Genomic DNA, 18,424 nt, shown 5'->3' on the forward strand with positions numbered 1-18,424 from the left:
CGGGGCGATGCAAGATTTGGTAGAAATGTCCTTGCTTTGATAGTACACGTCAAAACGAATGAAAGTCGATTGAAGATACAACTCCGCCAATGCCGTCATTAAATATACCTGGCTTGTTGAAACAGAATGGGAGAAATTATATGTTTTATGGTATTACTTCATTTCAAAGTAAAACTAAGATTTTTATCAATTTTTGGTTCAAGGTAAAATTAGGCAATCCGGAACAACCGAGGTTGGGCAGCATGCGCGTAAGCCAGGCATGTACAGTCACCCTTATTATGACTCGCAACATGGGAGCACATGGCCTCAAGAGTTCAAAGATTGCGCATGGCTCCCACTAGCCTTTGTTTCCATTATTATATGCATTTCTCTTCAATGTCGATATGTTAATTTAAAATAAATGCTGTTACGAGGTGGACCTAAATTATGCTTGTATATGTGGAGCTAGCGAAACGGCCACGAGCATGCTTACGAGCATAGCATGTAGTCATGTTTTACATAACATGCATATAATGATTATTATGTTTGGACATGTCATTTACCTTCGTCGTCTATTCATGTCACGTGATGCCAAGTTTGATATAAGTGGAGCTAGTGAAACGGCTGTGAGCACGCTATCAGTGTAGTATGTAGTCATGTTTTACATGACGCACATATTAGGATTATCATGTTTGGGTGTGACATTTATCTTCGTCGTCCATTCACATCAAGTGATACCAAATTTGGTATATGTAGAGCTAGCTAAACGGCCACAAGCAAGCTGTGATCGTGGCATGTGATAATGTTTTACATGACACTCATGTCATAATTATCATGTTTGCACCACTCATGTACATTCGCCATCCATTCACGTTCCATAATACCGAATTCGGTGTATGTCACTCTAGCGAAACGACTGCGAGCACATCATGAGTGTGGCGTGCATTCATGACTAGTCATAACATGAAAATCATGACATGCATGTCATGATTTCCAGGTTAGGTTCTGTCACTTATGTTCGCTATGCAGTCGTGTCATACTATATACCAATTTTGCAAAATGTCATGTGAACGAAACACCGCAAGCACAGCAAGACCATGAAATGTAAATCATGACATTCGTGACCTACATATCATAATTTTGATGTTATGACGAGCCAATTATGCTCTTCATACAGTCATTTTGTGTCATACCAATTTTGGTATCGATACCATTATTGAAAGGGGCCAGGAGAGGATAAAGTTGTAGATAGATAGATATAGATAGATAGATAGGCTCTAAGTCGCCGATGTTCGCTAGGAAATGCTTGGCATTTGCAATGTAGATGATTACTTGCACTCTAATCTTCGTCGGCTAACTCTAATTGGAAAGCGAATTCTTCGCTGCGCTGTAACTACAGCAGGGTTGCTGGGCCGCGCGCGCAAAAGCCTTGAAAAGGAGCGACTCGACTCGTTAGTGACAGCTTCAGGACTGGTTTATTGAAGATGACTAGAAAGTTGGAAAGAAAAGAGAGGTAGAATAGGAAGAAGGAAAAGTTGGAGCCGGTCTAACGAAGGCTACCGTGGAAATGGTGCGGACGAAACCCACTTCGCTCCCGTCGGCTTTGTGTTGGCGGCCCTCCTCTCGACCTGTGAAATTGGGTGGTGAAGATGAACGTCTTCGACGGTGTCTGCACGGCGGGAAAGCAGAACGAACCCTTCGGCATTCTTGGCGGACATTGTACAGCACACGGGATTGCGACATTTCTCCTCCATCGATATGTTACCGCCGTGGCCGAGCCGGTGACCTTGGGGCCCACAGCCGAGCACCTCGGTCACCGCGGTGGACAATCCGTTAGTCCAGCTTGTTTGACCATAGTGTCAATGCTCTTCAATATCAATATCTCATGTAATCGGTGCTTTTTTTGTTGTTGCCATTTCATATAGTACCTTGCAATACGAGTTATGAGCGGTTGCGTCTTACGCGTATCAAAGCACTCGTTGCGCATTCTCATAACAAAACCGACATAGATCTATGGCAAATCAACGCGTGTATACGAAACAGTGCCTCATGAAGCCGACGCGCAATGAGCCCAGAATAAAACGGCCAGGTACCCGTCAAGCCTGTGATTCACGCCGAAGGCGGTGCGGCGAAGCGGGATTCAGACCGCATGTTCAGACCGTATGCTCCTTCGTTCAGACCGCATTCAACCTGTTCAGACCGCATGCCTCCTTCGTCTGGCCGCGCCAGTAGGTGTTCTGTGGCCGCGCGGCAGAAGAGGCAGGTATCTCGCGATTTCTCAGTAAAGTGAAAAGTTGGGCGAGTTGGTGCTGGTTCATTCGTTGGGCGAGTTGGTCGATTCGTTGGGTTAAATTTGATGTCACTGCGGTATAGGCATGCTGAGCATGTATTTTTAGTTTTTGGTCGATTCGTTGGGTTAAATTTGATGTCACTGCGGTATAAATGGTGTTTCCTGAATAAAATATTCCAGTTGCTAGTAGCGCGTCGTCCCGTGTACTTCTTCTCTGTTGTGTGTCGTTTTTTTCGCGCCCCTTATCATCATGATCTCGCGATTTTGCGCACGTGTCGCTATGACGTGTCTGTGCTTCTCCCAAACGCACACCCGTGCCACCACCGCGCCTCCGCTGCGTGGCGTTCTGATCGGCTGCGGCAAAGCGGCGAGCATTAGCAGGCGGCAAAAAATTGCTCCGAGAGCGATCGGCCTTGCTATGGTGGCTAGAAGGAGAGAGAGAGAATTAACTTTATTAAAGGTCCTGAAGGGGACTGGGCACCCCTTACGGGGGCCAGTCCGGTGGCTCCGCCCATGTGGGGACTGGGTGTCGCAGCTCGCCAGCCACCTTTTGGACCTTCTGGACGGCCTGGTGTTGAAGGGCCCTGTCGGGGCTCCTGAGGTGGTTGATCCAGTCGTCCTCGGTGGCAGGGGACCCGAAGCTAGCGTTTATCGCGGTACTCTGCCACAGCATGTGACTTAAATCGCACCTTGGATTTTGGCATTTGGGGCATTCTGGCCTTATATCTGGGAGATATTTGCTGCAGATATAGGGGCTGGGGTAACTGTGCGTTTGCAGCAGTCGAAGCGTTAATTGTTGTGCTTTATTTAGTGTTGAGTGAGGTGAAAGGAATTCCTTTCTAAATAACTTACAGTGCGAGCAAATTTCGTGATATGATAGGAGTGGCTCCCGGTGCGTGTTGGTGTCCCCGGCCAGTGAGCCGGACCGCGACCCCGCGCGGCACGTAAGATCACGCGCGAGGTTATGGGCCAGCGCATTACCGTTGGGGACCCCTGGTTGAACCAAAAGCACTTGTTTTGGGGCTAGTTGGTGCATACTTGGTGCAGAAGACTGAGGCGCAAAAAACATATCGTGAAGCAGGAAAAGCAGGAGAGAAGACAGAACAGCGCCAACTACCAACTGTTTAATGACCGTCTAGGAAACGCACAGGAAAGAGGACAAAACCGCACATGCGTGCACAGCCAACAAATATCGCACATCGTCATGATAAAGGCACTAAGTTATCCAAAAAAATGCATTTCTGTTGAGTACAACAAAATAGATGTATCACTGATACAATCGGGCCCTTTCTTTTTGATAAAATAGGCTTCCAAGAGCTCTCTAGCTGTTTGTTTTGCTCCTACCAAGAATCACCGTTGTTTTTTTCTAACACTGGCACACATCCGCAAGCTTTACAGTGCACTGGAAGATGCGCATGATCACGTTTGCCTAAACTATTGGCATGCCTCCTCAGTCTGTCATTAATGCAACGCCCCGTTTACCGATATAAAACTTGCCACAGCCTAGGGGAGTTCCATATACCATGCCTTGTGCGCAGCGCCTAAAAAGTCTTGTGTGCTGCTTCTGGCAGCACCTTTGCTCATCGCATGTGATACGCGGGCACAATTGAGCAAGTTTGTTGGGAGCTGAAAAAACGACTGGAACGCCATAATGGGAAGCCACCTTCTATGGCTCACACGGTGTATATACGGGACCACCTCAGGCTTAACCCGCTCTCTCTCCTTCGGGCGCGCATTTGCATTAGCTACTTTTCCTTTCACCATCTGCAGCAGGGATTCCACCACGGAACTAACTATGGACTGAGGGTAGCCGGCCTTGGAAAGTCTTTAGAGTTGACGCATACAGCTAGCCTGCATAACATGCTCACACGATCTGCGTAGTGCCAATTCTAAGCAAAGTATAGTGATTCCGCGTTTCACAGTCTTTGAATGTGCTGAATCGTAAAGTAACAACTCCTTCTTACTCCGAGGGAGGTACGTACAGCATACGTGACCAGCTGAAATTGTCCGGTTAAGGTCCAAAAACTGCAAGGAGCTATCTTTCGGGAGTTCATTAGTGAACGTGAGCCCCTTAGCATTTGCTCTAAAAACATCTAAAACCTGCTCAACCATCACAGGGAAAGAAAAAGGGCATCTGTTGTCAATAACAAGTGAAAGATCATATACATATCTAAATACTTTAAGAACATTTGGACGAGATGAAGTAAAAACACTTTCTAGTGCGTGGTCAAAGGATGTTAAAAAGACGTCACATAAAATCGGTGCTACCCGTGACCCATTGCAAATGCCCTTCCTCTGTAAAAACATGCCATGTCCAAAATAAACGAAAGTGCACGATATGCTTCTAAGAGGGTAACAAAATTAGCAGACGACATCTCCATTTTAGACACAAAGGTGGCTTCGCCACTATGTTCTATACACTGCTTAACTGCCCGAAGTAGCTCCGGATGCTGAACCGAGTGAAAAAAAGGTCACTTACATCTACGGAAAAAAGGTTGCCTATTTCGTGGTTTCCGCGGCAAAACCCAAAAACTTAATCAGAATTTTTTGTATAGAAAGGGTCATGAACTTCAAGAAGTTTTAGGGCTTTGGGCAAAAAACTGCTAAGCTGATATTGCCAAGTTCCACGCTCACTAATGATGGTGCGGAAAGGTACGTCGGCTTCATGCGTCTTAGCACTGAAGAAAGCAGTAAGGGAATCCTTTTTGCTCCTGCTTATCTGTTTAGCCAAAGATTCGCACTCAATTTCTTCACACAAAGAGACAACATTTCTCTTGACTTTAGATAGCCTCACTTTTACAGGCTTGAAGTTCCTGTTGATAGCTTCTCTTGCTTTTTCTTTATAGGAGTTCCTGGATAAAGCCACAAACCCACCTTCCTTATCTGAAAGCATTAGACAGAGTTCATTGTCTCTAAAATATGTCACTACACGTTGCAACACACAAACTTGTCGCCCGGAATCAGCTTTTGGGGCAGCCTTGTGTAGACTGTCAACGCCTTCCAGCAGGCAGCGTTCACGTTGTTCTTGTGGCGCCTTCCTTGCTAATTGCCGATTCCACGCAAGAAGGTCCTGTGCCGCAACTTTGGGCTCTAGGCTGTTCTTCTCTCCTGCTCTTCCTGCTTCACGATATGTTTTTTTTTTTTTTGCGCCTCAGTCTTCTGCACCCTGGTTGAACGTTGATCCCTTCATGAACCGGGAACCAGTGGATGTGCTTGTCTACAGTTATTTGAACAGATGCTAGAATTCTTAATGCCGCCTGGCAAAGTGTACCGCGGTGGTATGCCAGCGCAGCGGGTTTAGAGTCGGTAAATATTGTGTCGCGCTGAGGGAGTGCTATAGCAAGGGCAATGGCCACTTGTTCGGTTTCGCAGGCTTTCTGTGTTTTTACGGTAAGAGCATTAAGAGCTGTCCCGTCTGGGGCGACCGCCGCAGCTGAAAAGTAGGGTTTGTCCACGTATTTAACGGCGTCCACGAAAACCACGTCTGTCGCGTGTAGGTTGGCCGCTTTTAGTAAGGCTTGAGCTCGTGCCCTTCTTCGAGTCTGATTTTGCACCGGGTGCATGTTCCTGGGGAAGGGTAGCACTGTGGCTAGAATGAGAGGTGTCAGCATCGTCCCAGCCGCGCCTTGAAGAGAGGCGTGCTGGTATTTCAGTTCGCCGTGGAGCGGCGCGCAAGTCGCCACCGTGATCGGTCGAGAGCGCTTGCCAGCCGCTCGCGCGGCAATTTGGTCGCTTGCTCGTGTGCTCGCAAATTGCAACGTCTGTGCTTTGCCTATTTGGACTTGTTCAGGATCAATACGTGCCAATGTGATCATGCTACAGTGATGAGTAAACAGCAAAGGCACTGCTTTGCATCTGGATGCAATGTGGGATATGTTTCGGCCCGCAAACAAGGGAAGAAAGCGTCTCTCTTCTCTGCTCCCGCCAACGATGAACGGCGCAAGGACTGGGAGTGTGCGATTCCTCGCGCTGGGAAACCACTGGAAAATAAGTACGTTGTGTGCGAAGCTGATTTTGACGAAAGATTTATCGTCCGTAGCTACATGCATGTTATCAACGGGTTCTTAGCAACTTGGGAAATAGCTGTACCTAAGGAGGGTGGGTTCCTGAGTGAATCAACTGCCAAAGGACTCCGCGTCACTCTAACCAGCATCCTTTCCATCCGGCCCTATGTCACGAAAACCTTGGGCTATAAATACTTGATGACGTCTCGTCTCTGCCAAGACGCGCTTAATTTTTTTTTTGAATTCTGAAGCAAATTTCTGGCTCGAATGATCACCTTTCGCCGACACAATTTTTGATCTCTTTGAATCGCTTCAGTGTTTACAGCTTGGCACAGTCACCCTCCAGTGGAAACATACCATCTGGATTCCTGAGCAGCCTTATATGTCCGCGCATCCATACTAATTCAATAAAATTGCAGAATAAGCTGAATGAGCTTCTAGATATGGGGCACCTCAATGACGTTCATGAAATGATTGTTGCTTGTGAAGCCCTCCCTGACCACACTGATCTCATTGGACGCAAAATTGACTCCCGGATCACTTATTACGTCAGTGGCTATGTGGCCCGGAAGCTTCGTAGCTCATATACTACGAAGTGAACTGAAAACACTAGTTTTCAGTGCCAATACACGCTTTACAGCGCGCTGCCAGAATTGTGACAGGTAGACTTAGTTATAATCTGCAGAATAACGTAAAATATTTGCAACAAAATATGACTGATACGCGGGCGCGAGGAGGGGCATCTCGAAAGCGACCGCAGCGCCGCCGCATCCGGATGAATTTTCGCTCGCTCTCTAGCGCGCCGATGCTGACACCTCTCCTTCTAGCCACCATAGCCTTGGCGCCTGGTTTTTCTCCCGCTTTCGCCGCCTGGATCGGTGTGAACGAGGCTTACAGGAGGTTTTCCCGCTTCCCGCGTTGCCGCTTCGGCCGCCCCGCCTTCAGTGTGAACGAGCACTAGTTTTAATGCGCGAGCATGAAATACCAGTGCTCCGCGCTTTCTGTCACCACGGGTCCACAGACCATGCAAGCTTCACCGCACGCACTATACGAAGTTTTTAGTAGAGCTACTACACTCGCAGACACCCGATGTTCGGTTGTGGCGTGCGATTGCTTGGCTAAATGCGAAGTTCACTGCAAGTTTGCTTGTTTCAATAAATGAACAGTTACTAAACGACAGTGGTTTGCATTCGTTGTGGCCGCTCGCGTAACCTTAAGATATCCTTCACGGAACCCCTATTTCTACGGAACCCTGTTTTGTGAACCCACGCGTTAAGTCATGAAGCATCACCGCTGCAAAGTCAGCGCGTGCGCGAATTCAGGCATCAAATTCTGATGGCTGTTTTACGGTCGCTTCCTGGATCATCCACTTGCCAGGCCCTGGATCACTCACGGCCTGCAGACCCTGGATCGTCGACTTGCATGCTGTTTTGTGGCGAGGCATGATCCGTCTTGGCGTCCGCTCCGACGGCAAGATCCTATAATCATATCAGAAAATTTTCGCTGCATCAGAGTTGCCCTTTTTGGCATTAGCAAAAAATAAATCACGATGAAACACGCTTACAGTTCACGTAATGGCGCCACACAATGTCACTGCAACAGCGCATGCGCGAATATTCGAGAATCGGCTTTTAAAAAATGTTTCACGCGGGCTGCCCACCTTCATTTTTCATTATCTGCCGGTCGCGCTGCGTATTCTGTGGACGGCAGTTCGTCGGTGCCATGTGGAACGGCTTGCTTCAGGCACGGGGCGTGTGATAGTTGTAATACGTTCGAGACGCGTTTCAGTGCGTGCGCGTGCGTGCGTGTGCGTGTGCGTGTGCGTGTGTGTGTGTGTGTGTGTGTGTGTGTGTGTGTGTGTGTGTGTGTGTGTGTGTGTGTGTGTGTGTGTGTGTGTGTGTGTAGCATTTCGGTTTCTGGGTTCCGCTTGTTGCCTTGCATCCGCGTGCGCCACATAGGCGGTAGCTATTTTATCACAGAAGCGCGCGTGATACTTTTTAAAGTACGTTATAATTTGTCTGTTTTTTTTTTCGTGCTGGCCTCGTAGCGTACTTCAAAAATATTTGTTCCTAACTTTCAGTCAGTTTACTCAGCCAGGTGCACAGCCGAGGGAACATAGTGGTTGCCGCAGTCGGTTATGCTGTAAACGGTATATTCTTGTGCAATATCCTCATTCAACGGGTTTTTGTTGAAATGAGATTTTCTACAGTGTTGTGCACATACGCGAACAGAAATCTCGGTAACTGGCTACGAAATGTCTCTTCCTCTAAATTTACGGCCCTTACGTGTCACTGTTTGTGTGATCCCACGACCGGCTTTATTATAAATTTATAAAGCCGGTCGTGTGTGATCCTAATTGATTTGTTCTAATTCGAGTTGTGCTTAACACACACACAAAAAAACGGACCCATAAATTTCTACTTTCGTTCGTAGAGTCTCGCTTTGGTAGACTGGATGTCTTATGCTAGTATACGAGGGATTATTGGTCAGCTGCCAGTTCGTAAACATCACGCGTGCTTCGTGATGTCAGCAGGCAGCAAGTTTGCGACAGCTCCGTCGTAGCTATCAGCGGCACTGACTAACGCTCCCAGGTTTGTATGCATATATCTATTCCATAAAGTCGACGAGAGGATGCTTTCCTCCGTATCTCATTTGGTAGAACATCGGACGCATTGTCGGAAGGCCGCGGGTTCGATTCCAGCTGCAAGTTCTTTTCGTCCACTTATTCCAGATTTACATTATAGTTAATATTGCCACGTTCCATTTCCCAAGTTTTTGTTATCGTCCCAAAGCACCACACGATTCTTAGCGCAAACCGCGCCTGCAGTTTTCTAGAAGGTTCCGGACTGTAGTGGATCATTTCGGTAAGATCACGCCCACTGTGCGAACGGTACAGATTGTTCTGGAAGGTACGCCACCGCCAGCGATAACGCTAGAACATTCCACGGCAAGAGTATAAATGCCGACGCGCTTCGCCGCTTGTCAGTTGTTGATCGAAGGCCGACGCTCCGTTCGCCGCTATCAGTCCGAGACTGCTATCTGTGCGAGACTGCTGCTGTAATTGGACTTTCCGTTTACCGGGCACAGGTTCGCCCAAATAAACAGTTAAACCCCAACACGAAGTCTCCTGTCTTCGGCCACGTCACGACCCCGTGACATCTGGTGGAGGTGCTGCTTCGTTCATGTACCGGACGCCCCCGTCAAGCCGTGAACCCAGCCCACGTCGCGGAGAAGACACCGACGCCAACCAGGAGCAGCGAACAAGCCGCCGACAGCAAGGGCTACCACCGGAGTACGGGCTTCTAGAAGACAAAGCGCGGAAGACCAAGGCCATGACTGCGACTGCAGCGACAATGACAACCGCCGCATCCCAGCCCACGATGGTCATGCATCAACCCAGGGAACCACCAATTTTCCATGGGTCATCGTTCGAAGACCCGGAGACCTGGCTGGAAACATACGACCGTGTGGCCGCCCTCAACCACTGGGACAACGAAGAAAAGCTCCGTCGTGTGTACTTCTACCTGGAAGACACCGCAAGGACCTGGCTAGAGAATCATGAGTCCACGCTCCGAACGTGGGATGTCTTCTGTGGCGCATTTCTGCAAACGTTCGCGAGCGTCGCTCGCAAAGAAAGGGCCGCTGCTCAACTAGAGACCCGGGTTCAGCTTCCAAATGAGAAGGTTGGAATTTTCACAGAGGAGATGACCCGCCTATTTCGTCACGCTGACCCAGACATGCCTGAGGAGAAGAAAGTTCGTTTCCTCATGCGAGGGGTCAAACAGGAGCTCTTCGCGGGGCTAATGAGAAATCCACCAAACACCGTCCAAGAATTTGTATCCGAGGCGACCACCATCGAAAAAACCCTTGACATGCGCACCAGACAGTATAATCGTCGCCTGATTCCAGAATGCGCTGCTGCTCAAACCAGTGACTCTGAAAACCTGCGTGAAACGATCCGAGCGATCGTGCGGGAAGAGCTGCGCAAACTGTTGCCTTCGGCGCACCCTCAAGTGGATTCGATCGCCGACATTGTACGAGAAGAAGTTCGGCAATCGCTTCAAGTTCCCCACGCACCGCTGCCCGAGCCGGAAGCTATGAGCTACGCCGCTGCACTGCGCCACAACGCTCCTCCCCGTCCACGCCAAAACGCCGCCCCATCGCACTTCCGTTGACAGACGCCACCACCGCCACCACCCCCACCGACGTCATACCGTTCGCCAGCGGCCCAGCGCAGTGCACCGAGGAAGACTGACGTCTGGCGCACCCCTGACCATCGCCCGCTCTGCTACCACTGCGGCGAGGCCGGACACACATACCGCCGTTGCCAGTACTGACAGATGGGACTGCGTGGCTTCGCCGTCAATGCACCGCGTCCACAGCCAGGAGAACGACCACGTGACATCGCCGACTACCTGACAGGAACTCGGTGGACACCACGAAGCCCTTCGCGTTCCCCGTCGCCCAGCCGCCGCACGTCACCGCACCACCGGCAGTACTCTGGCCCAACGCGGGGCCGGTCTCCTAGCCCGTATCCGGGAAACTAAGGGCAGCAACCGGTGGAGGTGCGGTTGCTGTGCGACGAACTACCGAAGATCCTCCGACGACGACGACGCCGCGACGGAGCTTTCCGAACACAACGCCAAACAGGCAAAGCCCTGACGGTGAAAGCTCACTTACCGAAGGTGGCCTGACGACGCAACATGGAAGCAGCGGAACAAGCCGACGCAGCCGTGACCCGACGCCACGCCCTAACTGTAATGCGAGACGGCGAACTAGCGACCTCGACGTTCTTATCGACGGCCACAGTGTGACCGCTCTCGTCGATACTGGAGCCGACTATTCTGTCATCAGTGGGTCATTCGCCGCGAAGTTAAAGAAAGTTAGGACAGCTTGGAAAGGCCCTGAAATCCGCACAGCCGGAGGTCATCTCGTAACGCCTGCAGGATCTGCACAGCGAGAGTCACCATTAACGGCCGTATTTATCCTACAGACTTCGTAGTCCTACAGCGTTGCTCGAGAGATGTCATCCTTGGCATGGATTTCTTATGCCTCCATGGTGCTGTTATCAACCTAAAAACAAAGTCGATAACGTTATCCACAGAAGAAGCACTACCGCCGCGCACGCCGTCAGGACACCATGCCTTGAATGTGCTGGAAGAACAAGTCACCATTCCGCCTCGCTCAAGCGTCATTATTTCAGTCGGCGCTCCTAAATCACCTGACTTGGAAGGCATCGTTGAAGGCAGTCAGCATCTGTTGGTCACCCGAAATATTTGCGTCGCAAGAGGAATTGCAGAGCTGCGGGGAGGCAAAGCAACGGTTATGCTCACGAATTTCAGCAATGAGTACAAACATGTGAACAAAGGAACAACGGTCGCATACATCGAAGAAATTGTCGAAGCCCCCAGTGCTTTCGCCCTCGCCGATTCTGCGGAACCTGCTCAGAGGAACCAAGCCCCTCCTATAGCTTTCGACGTCAATCCCAAACTTCCGAACGATAAGCAAGAACAGCTCAACGCCCTGCTCCTGCAATACGAAGATTGCTTTTCGTCGTCATCGAAAATTCGGCAGACCCCAATCGCGAAACATCGCATCATAACCGAAGAAAATGCCAGACCACTCCGTCAGAGTCCGTACAGGGTTTCGACGCGAGAACGTGAGGCCATGAAGAGACAAGTTGATGAAATGCTGCGGGATGACATTATCCAGCCTTCCAAGAGTCCATGGGCATCCCCCGTGGTGTTAGTGAAGAAAAAGGATGGGACCCTACGTTTCTGCGTCGATTATCGCCGCCTGAACAAAATCACAAGAAAGGACGTGTATCCTCTCCCACGAATAGACGACGCACTTGATCGGCTCCATAACGCCAAGTACTTTTCGTCAATGGACCTCAAGACTGGCTATTGGCAAATCGAAGTCGACGAAAGAGACCGAGAGAAGACGGCGTTTATAACACCGGACGGCCTCTTCGAGTTTAAGGTGATGCCCTTCGGCCTTTGCTCAGCGCCTGCAACTTTTCAACGCGTTATGGATACAGTACTGGCAGGATTGAAGTGGCAGACTTGCCTTGTGTACTTGGACGACGTCGTCGTGTTTTCCTCGAGTTTCGACGAGCATCTTCGGCGCCTTGAAGCTGTACTTCAAGCAATCAAGACTTCCGGACTCACACTGAAGCCAGAAAAGTGCAGATTTGCGTATGAGGAGCTCTTGTTCCTGGGGCACGTTATCAGCAAGTCTGGAGTTCGTCCCGATCCAAGGAAAACAGCCGCCATCGCCGACTTCCCGCCGCCCACTGACAAGAAAGCAGTGCGCCGATTTCTGGGCCTGTGTGCCTATTATAGGCGGTTCGTGAAAAACTTCGCCCGCATCGCCGATCCTCTCACTAACCTTACCAAGGCCGACGTGGAGTTTAAGTGGGAAACGCCGCAGGAACAAGCTTTCCAGGAGCTAAAACATCGCCTCCAGACGCCTCCGTTACTTGCCCATTTCGACGAATTCGCCGAGACAGAAATACATACTGACGCAAGCAGCGTAGGTCTTGGCGCCGTTCTTGTGCAGAGGGCTGACGGACTTGAAAGGGTTATTAGTTACGCCAGCCGATCGCTATCAAAAGCAGAAGCAAATTATTCCACAACAGAAAAGGAGTGCCTCGCCATCATCTGGGCTACGTCGAAATTTCGCCCCTACCTCTACGGCAGGCCCTTCAAAGTTGTGAGCGACCACCACGCATTGTGTTGGCTAGCCACCTTGAAGGACCCTTCAGGTCGCCTCGCACGATAGAGCCTGAGACTTCAAGAATATGACATTACTGTCATTTACAAGTCTGGCAAAAAACACTCCGACGCCGACTGTCTCTCTCGTGCGCCTGTCGACCAACCGCTACCCGACGACCCGGATGACGACTACTTCTTAGGAACGATAACTACCGACGACTTCGCTGAACGACAGAGGGCCGACCCGGAACTTAAGGCCCTAATAGAATACCTCGAAGGCAGGACCGCCGAAGTCCCGAAGGTATTCAAGCGCGCACTTGCGTCGTTCTTTCTACGGAACGGTCTTCTACAAAAGAAAAACTTTTCACCGCTTCGAGCTAAGTACCTCCTTGTGGTGCCTTCAGCTCTGCGACCAGAACTCCTGCAGGCCCTGCACGACGATCCAACGGCAGGGCACCTCGGTGTTTCTCGCACGCTCCCGAGGATACAAGAAAGGTACTACTGGCCACGTCTTACCACCGACGTCACCCGTTATGTGAGAACATGCCGGGACTGTCAGCGATGCAAGACACCGCCGACAAGGACAGCGGGACTTCTGCAGCCAATTGATCCACCTTGCCGACCTTTCCAGCAGATTGGTATGGATCTACTGGGGCCGTTCCCGACGTCGGCTTTCGGAAACAAGTGGATCGTGGTAGCTACCGACTACCTCACCCGCTACGCCGAAACAAAAGCCCTGCCAAAAGGCAGTGCATCCGAGGTAGCTAAGTTCTTCGTCGAAAATATCGTCCTACGTCACGGCGCCCCGGAGGCCCTTATCACCGACAGAGGAACGGCATTCACTGCCGACTTAACTCAAGCGATCTTGGCATACAGCCAAACAAACCACCGCCGGACGACAGCGTACCACCCACAGACCAATGGCCTCACCGAGCGGCTTAACAAGACGATCGCCGACATGCTGTCAATGTACGTCGATGTCGAACACAAGACGTGGGACGCCATTCTTCCGTATGTGACCTTCGCATACAACACGGCGGTGCAGGAGACGACGCAGATATCTCCATACAAATTGGTCTACGGAAGGAGTCCGGCAACGACGCTCGATGCCATGTTACCCAACGTAGCCGACGAAGAAAACCTCGATGTGAGCGAGTACCTTCAACGAGCCGAAGAAGCCCGACAACTTGCGCGTCTCCGTATCAAGAATCAACAGACGACCGACAGCCACCGTTACAACCTTCGACGACGCTTCGTGGAATACCAGCCCGGTGAACGTGTTTGGGTGTGGACGCCAATACGCCGACGTGGACTAAGTGAAAAGCTTCTGCGACGGTACTTCGGACCGTACAAGGTGGTTCGACGTCTCGGCCCACTTGATTACGAGGTTGTCCCCGACGGCATCGCGAACTCTCAACGACGCCGATCGCGACCTGAAGTCGTCCATGTCGCGCGCCTCAAGCCGTTTCATGCGCGTTAACAAACTGAACCAGTGTTTTTTTTTTGTTGTATCGGAATTTATTCATTGTACTTTCTTGCATTATTATTGTACTTCCATCTTTAGTTAAAGCATCGGGACGATGCCTTTTTCAGAGGGGGGCAATGCCACGTTTCATTTCCCAAGTTTTTGTTATCGTCCCAAAGCACCACACGATTCTTAGCGCAAACCGCGCCTGCAGTTTTCTAGAAGGTTCCGGACTGTAGTGGATCATTTCGATAAGATCACGCCCACTGTGCGAACGGTACAGATTGTTCTGGAAGCTACGCCACCGCCAGCGATAACGCTAGAACATTCGACGGCAAGAGTATAAATGCCGACGCGCTTCGCCGCTTGTCAGTTGTTGATCGAAGGCCGACGCTCCGTTCGCCGCTATCAGTCCGAGACTGCTATCTGTGCGAGACTGCTGCTGTAATTGGACTTTCCGTTTACCGGGCACAGGTTCGCCCAAATAAACAGTTAAACCCCAACACGAAGTCTCCTGTCTTCGGCCACGTCACGACCCCGTGACAATATAAATATCCCCCTATGTTTTCCATGTCTCTTGTGAGTTAGCTCTAATGTTGTGAATAACAAAAAGGAGCCTTTATGGTCCTCCCCCCCCCCCCTTTTTTTTTGTCGAGATTTCGTTCAGCACTATTCCGCCCCGCCACGGTGGTCTAGTGGCTAAGGTACTCGGCTGCTGACCCGCAGGTCGCGGGTTCGGATCCCGGCTGCGGCGGCTGCATTTTCGATGGAGGCGGGAATGTCGTAGGCCCATGTGCTCAGATTTGGGTGCACGTTAAAGAACCCCAGGTGGTAGAAATCTCCGGAGCCCTCCACTAAGGCGTCTCTCATAATCATATCGTAGTTTTGGGACGTTAAACCCCATATATCAATCAATTATTCAGCACTATTCCCGCACGAATTGTGACCAACTGCCTGGAAATGACAAAGTTGTCTAACACTTTCCAAGGCATTCGATATTACTTTCCAGGACAGACATTGGCTTTGTTTATTGAAGTATAGGGATTAACCCTAATGAGTAAATATTTATTTACTGGGCAATTCGTCATCACTCCTTCTTACATAAATATTAAAAACTCGTGTGCGATAAGTTTTCGGTTGTACCCATTTAGAGCAAGCAAGCCATACCTTTGCATTTGTATAGAATCTGGCTCGCTTATGGAGCCATCGAATAAAGGTGCGAGTTATGCAGCAAATAAATAGCAAATAAGGAATATGTAAAAACGGGGATGTAGAAAAGTTTTTCGTTGGGCAGTATTGCAATGGGCATCGGTGTTTTGACTCCTCTTATGTTTGTGTGCGTAGTCTTTTAACATTAATACATAGCAGCTAGAGCTCCGCTTCGTGTTCCTTTATCACGCTCTTTCTTGGCCACTCGACCCATGGACCGGCAAAATGCCACTTGCGTTGAAGTGTGTAGGTTGAGACTCGAGGGATTATAATAAGTTCATCATTTATAAAGGTATAGCGCACCACGACAAGGACACAAAAAGAACCGCGTGCGCGCGCGCGCGCGCGCACACACGCACACACGCACACACGCACACACGCACACACGCACACACGCACACACGCACACACACACACACACACACACACACACACGCACGCACACACACACACACACACACACACACACACACACACACACACACACACACAGCGCTAACTTGCGACTATTGTTTTATTTGCGATCACACATGCTATATATATATAATAACAGTGGACCGATAAAGCCTGGAACATAGCATGTTAAGATACAACACGCATCATGCACGCGTAATCATAGAGTGTGACATTCTGCACTCGCCAACGTCAAAGTGAAGATTCTAGATACTTCTTTTCTTTATCTTTCAAAGCTATCGAAGCCACACTCACACATTTATCTTTCATTTTGTCAATTTCAAAGGCTTCAATGATTTCACGCGTAATTCTGTCACGGGCCCTAAAGAGAATACGGATGCTTTGAAACACAGGGACACAACCACACCTCTGACAGTGAAAGGCCAAATGACCAGCTATGGCTTTTTCTACGTTGTACTTGTGTGTCCTAAGTCTTTCGTTCACACACATTCCAGATTAACCAATGTACACGCAATCACAAGTCAAGGGAGTGGTGTCGTGGTGCGCTATACCCTTATAAATGATGAACCGCCACCAACTAGCCCGGCAACGTTTTTTTGCAGATTAATAAGTAGCTATACTTCTGGCCAGGAGCTCTGTCTTCACAACACACTATGTGCCACTTCGGCAGAAGATCACCTAGTGGGCATCCTCATGGCAATTCCTCAAGTGAGCACTTTCTCATTTCTCGCGTAGTTTTGAACACACACACACACAAAAAAAAATCTGCTTCTGGCCGATTCAATCTCTGCCATGGTTCTCTGTAAAGGTGACCATGGGCATGCCGGAATATGACCGTATACCCAACACCCACCATAGTGACTTGGAAGCTGCGGCGTTGCGCCGATACAAGCTAAGGTACGGGTGTTGCGGTTATAATTGAAGCAATGGTAGGTGAACATATTTTGTTATGGAAGAACTCATGTGCGCTGATATAGACGGCGCGTTAAGAAAACCAGCTTTTTGAAAACATTAGGTACTCGGTAAATGCCTGAGCGCATCTAACTGGGCTGTTGGTTCATACGGGAAAGGACAGTATTCAAGTGACATTGATAGATCGACAGACAGGGCGCTGACTGTCTGTAGTTTTGTCTTGTATCTAGCGCTACTTGATTCTGTTCTCAGTAAATACACTTGATTGACTTAATCACTCCCAAGTTTGGCGTGATTAAGTCACTTTCCTGGCTAGAGGCTAGTACACAATTAGTGCAGTTGCTGACCAGGAAGGCTTCCATAGTGTTCGAGTGCATTAAAGGCTGAGGGATGGGCTGATTGGTGTAGCATGATTTCAACGTTACACAGCGCACGGAACGAGCATTTGGTACACAGAGAGCTCTGAACTTGCAAATGTTTATTTTTCTGCCACAGCAATATATATGCGCGTATTACAAGAAAAAGAAGACGAACTAAATAAAATTGCAGCCGAGGCAACATCAACCAATCATAGGTATCGCATGTTTGGCGAAAACAAAAACATCTTCGTTATTCTTTGTTAAAAACTTCACTAGACAGAAAACAATGAGAACTGACAGACAATTACGCCAAGGAAAGTATAATGAACGTTAACTGAAGTAATTGAAATCTAGTTTTGAGGAAAGAAGAGTGCGCGAAGAGAACTTGCCGTGGGCAGGGACCGAACGTGCGACCTTCGAATAACTCGTCCGATGACCACGGCGGCTACCCCCCCCCCCCCCACCCTATTTATGGGGTATGCATATGTGCATTTGAACATGGGAGCTTGTCAGTATTACTTGTTGCCATTGAGGTGAATGTAGCACGTGATCATATTATGGGCTTTCAGCTGACCAATCGTCCCTCACAAACCACCTGAAGGCATTAAGTCTGCCAGAACGAGACCCCTGCTATGAATGAATAAAAGAGGGCTAAATTTCAAGGCGCGCTGTCTTCGTTAAACAACATTAATGAGAACTGACAATTATACTAAGAAACGTATAGGATGTAATTGTAGGTTCCTTAATGAACGTCTTTAGGAACACAGGTACGTAAGGTTATCGGTAGGTATTGAGGAATCGTCAGGGTTGTGGGTGCCGGCCTTTTTTCAATCGCACACGTGTGTTCACAAGAGACAAAAAATGGGACAGTGCGAAGAATCGTAGGCCAAGAAATCTAGAAACGTTATAAAAAAGTACATCAGTGTAGCTTGGCTTGCTTTTTCTAGCCAGGAAAGCAAAATTTTATTACTAAACACGCGATATCGATTATGGATTGCCGTTTTCCTTGTCAGCATTTTCGAATAGCTCGTCTGCTGTTTTTTTTTTTCCTGTGAAATTTGCGTACACATTGGTAT

The sequence above is a fragment of the Rhipicephalus microplus genome, chromosome 3 (assembly GCF_043290135.1).
Source record: "Rhipicephalus microplus isolate Deutch F79 chromosome 3, USDA_Rmic, whole genome shotgun sequence".
Lineage (NCBI taxonomy): Eukaryota > Metazoa > Arthropoda > Arachnida > Ixodida > Ixodidae > Rhipicephalus > Rhipicephalus microplus.